Source organism: Podarcis melisellensis, assembly GCF_964234715.1.
Source record: "Podarcis melisellensis genome assembly, chromosome: 9".
In the NCBI taxonomy this organism is placed as follows: Eukaryota; Metazoa; Chordata; class Lepidosauria; order Squamata; family Lacertidae; genus Podarcis; species Podarcis melisellensis.
The window spans coordinates 33,918,455-33,922,773 of record NC_138541.1 but is presented as its reverse complement, the minus strand read 5'-3'; positions in this window follow the sequence as shown (position 1 = coordinate 33,922,773).

Sequence of the window (4,319 nt, the reverse complement as noted above, 5' to 3'; positions counted from 1 at the left end):
TTGCGTGTTGAGTCCCACAATGCCACCCCCCAAAAAATTCACACTTCACACATCAATTTTGTTTGGGTTTTTGGCATAATTTTGGCCACAACTTTATTTAAGTACAAAAATGTGAGTGGTTGCGTAGGCATTGGTTATGACTATCTGTCCATGCCCTCAGGGACAGAGCTGACATACCGGACACCAACGGAAGCCAGTGTGGGGAAACAAGTATTGGGTGAGAAAATGAAGCCGGGCAACAGTCTAACACTTCTCACCCTCATGTTCCTGTGGGGCTTGCACGGCCCAAGTCCAACGCCATGAACAAGGACAAAAGAATGGCAAGCCCCTGATTCCTTTAACGGAATTCCCTCCGCATCATTTGGAGGGGTAGGCACTTACTCCTCCAAGCACCACTTTAACCAATGCCTAACCGCCAACCTTACAAGTTGTGACGATTTGCTACGCAGTAGGCAAAAACCAAATGGCACCAGCCAATTAGCCAAATGGCAAAATTCCTACCAGGCCCCTGCACCAAGGCAGACAACCCCATGACAGGCATAGCAAGGTCAATGATCAAGAAACCACCCTATTAAAGGGAGGGAGGGCGGGTGATCCGATGCAAAACGGCCAAGAGGAAGGCCAATGTCCGGCCTCTGTATTTATATACTCTAACCCCTCCTCTAAATTGGCTACCATCAAAACTCCCCAGCAACCCAATCTTAACCCTTTAAGAGGCTTGGGTTTCTCCAAATCTGCCTAGTCACGGCAAGGTGGCCTGTTCCCCCAACCGCAACACGTGCTCTCTGTTAGGGAGAACACGCTTTGCGATAAAAATTTTGGGCTGGATTGTTGCTGTCAGATGCCAACACAAAGCTGCTGTATTGCATTTGGATTTACTGCAGTATTCTGCTTTGAGGCACTATTTACTACTTGCTAAAGTATGGCTGTAGGTAATTTTACATTTTATTTTGTGATATGTGTAACCAGCTTGGGACCATTTGGTGGAGGGTGGGCTTTCAATAGCAACACTAACAGTTCAATAACAATGCTAACAGTTTCTTCATAGTTATTTTCTATAATACACTCATAGTCACTTCTGATTTAACGTTATATGATTTTTGACCTTTTTTATGCAAATAACATGGATACAAGCACTAAACTTCTGTTAAATTTACAAAAATGGCTTTTATGCCTTGTGAAAGCTCAGATATAATGTAGAAATCAACAGTTAGGGAAACATTGTGAAAACAGAATGAGCCAATGTGTGAAAGCAGCCTTGGTTAGAATTGAGAGAGAGGGATGAGGTTGGGGTAACCACTATTATCTACTTCAGTGGGGTTCTTCCATTACAGGTCACCACACCTTTACATCATCTGTACTACTGACTCTCAAATTTTGGGATTGTTGAAATACACACACACACACAAATTAATCAATTTGAGTCGTGTGACTCAGTTGGGTCTACCAGACTCCAACATTTTAAGCAATGTGGATTAAAGTCGTTTCTGGGGGCCCTCCAAGATTAGGGCCCCTGAAGCTTCAACATTATTAGTTTCATTGTAGATCTGCCCCTAAAAAAACATGATTAAACCATCTATGGCCCTTTAAACTGTGTGTGGAGGGGGGAGTTTTGTTTTCATTTGTTATTATGTTGTGTAATTTTTGTGTGTTTTTTAATTGTAAACTGCCCTGAGGATGGTATAGAAATTTAAACAAACAAGCAAGCAAGCAAGCAAGCAAGCAAACCATTAAGACATTTTTAGTATAAATAAGCAGATAATGATGAAGTCAGCTATGTGTTTTGCAGTGCTTCGTTAATGAACTCTTGGAGAGAGAAAAACTATTGACATTTATACCTTTGAGAGAGAATTCACTTGATTTTTTACATTGATGTTGTCTTATTGACTTTTCTGTCCTTAAAGTGCAGAGAGAACATATTTCCCTTGAAAGGAAAGGAAAAGAAGAAATATTACAAAAAAGAAGTTAGGGCATTCTGGCCTAAAGTTAACAGAACAAGGGCCACATGAGACTCGCTTTCACATCATGCAGAAAAATGTAAGATTGCTGCATGTTTGCCAAATCTCCCCATAGGGAAGAAACCATAATGTTTAAAGGACAGGTGCATCTGCAGTACAAACACAGGTAAATGCCCTGAACTTCAAAAGTGAGGATACTTGGCAGATGTACTGCAAACACCTTACAGTTCTGCATTATACGAACTGGTAGCCCCAAGACTAGGCATAATCTACAGTCCTCTGTAGAAAAGGCTACTGAAAATCAGTTGCTTTCATTGCCACAATCAGCCCTGAATGGTTGGATTTGCATTAATGTGTTTTTTGAGCAATTATGGTGTCGACAGTGCAGTTGCATTTCAGGAACATTGATCTGCTGTGAAGAAAATGCTAGATCTTTCCACTGTCTAAAGGCCGTTTACTGCACTTTCACTATCGTTTGAGTCAATGTTTTATGGAGCAATATTGAAGTGACTGTCACATGTTGCTGGGTTTTTTGCAGGCTGCTTGCACATTTTCCCATCCACAGCAATGACAGGATGTGTTGTCATAATCTTACTCTTTCCATTCCTCTTCCACAGGGTGTGTGAACATGTGTATGCAGTATATATAAATATAACCCAGTATCCCAGAATTTTGACCCCATGGGACATCAGGAGTTGGCAGGAACTAAGCCATTTTCCATTTTAGATACTGGCCTCCTGACTAAATAATTTGGGGAAATTACATCAAATGGGTGTCACTCCCTTGCCCTTGGTCATATATAAAAGCAGAAAATTACACAGAAACACACCCCACCTTCCACACAATTAAAATACTTGAGTACCTTTCCAAATCTCTCACATGTGTTAGAATTTTTCCAACAGAAGAAAAAGTCATTTGATGACCACAATATTCCAGAATAGTGATGGAATGATAATGACATCATGGGAAGCATGCAGAAGAATGAGGGGTGGGGGTGGGAGATTCTATTGCAGTACAAAAGTAACACCCGTGCTGCCTAAATACTACTAATACTGCTTATCTTCATCATCCTTGCATATGACTTTGCTGCACTTAAATTTAGAAAATAACAAATTTAGCTAGGAAATGTATTGGATTGTGAAAATGCTTTAAGTATTGTCACCTATTATTAGCAGAGGTAATGCACTACTTGCATCATTAATTTCATGCGTAACATGCACAGTGTAGTAGCTTACTTTTCTAATAGTGTAGGGTGTATTTACTAGTTACAAAGCGTGTTCACATTAAAAGAGAGCACGTGTTGCGGTTGGGGCCGAACAAAACCCCATTTTAGTGGCCAGGCCATAGATGGCCAGAGGCCTGGGAGTAGATTGGAGGATGTTGTTACTGGGGCAAATTTGATGTTGCCAATTTAGGGGTGGGATCAATGGCTTTATAAGCAGGGTCCACAGCTTTCTCTTTTGCTGTGGACACCGGATCTATCTTTAGCACCGGAACGGATCAGCGAGAGATTTTGGTTGTATAAATCCCAGATTCCTTTTCCTTTTCCTTTCTCCTCATTACTTTATCTCTAAACCTTCCCAGTTGACTTAATTTTATTCCTAGTTCTTTATTATTGTCTCTTTCTTTCTCCTTGCGGCCCTTGGGCCGCCTGTAAGGGGAGGGGGTGTAGGACCTCCTGGTCCCGGCTGGCTTACGGCCCGCTCTCGGCTGAGCCGCTGGTCCGGGCTGGGGGGGGCTTTAGCGTAAGTGCCCTGACCTGGTCCAACCAGGTTGGGGCCTATTCATCTTGGCACCTCCCTCCTCAAAAGGCCCCAGCTCCGTTCTGTGGCCTACGGCTCAGGCCGGGTTCGGCCCAGCTGCGGCCTGCGCCAGCCGCGCCGTTAGGTCCCCGGCGGCGCGGGGTCATCCCGCGCCCCGCTGCGGGCTGGTTGGGGCCTGCGCGGCCTTGGCCGCCTTTCCAGCCCTGGGGCCTGCGGGTGCTGACTCGGCACGCAGCCCCGATCCGAGGCCGCCGCTTCGCCGCTTCCCGTGGCCTGCTGCGGCTACCGCCGCTGCGCGGCCTGCGCTTGGTGGCGGCGCGGGGGAGCCCCCATTCCGCGGCTGGGTTCTGCCTAGCCGCGGCTCCTTTGATCACCCCCACTGTCCCGGCTCCTACCTTCGGGCCCGGCTGGGCCTGCCGCACCGCGCCGCTTTTTCTTAGGCGGCGCGGGGGGATCATCCGCGGCCTGGTTCGGGCCTGTGCAGCCCCGGCGCCTGTCCACCCCCTGGGCCTGCGGGTGCCAATCCGGCGCGCGGCCCCGGTTAGAGGTTTGCCGCTTCTCGCGGCCCGCTGCCGCTGCTGCCGCTGCGCGGCCTGCC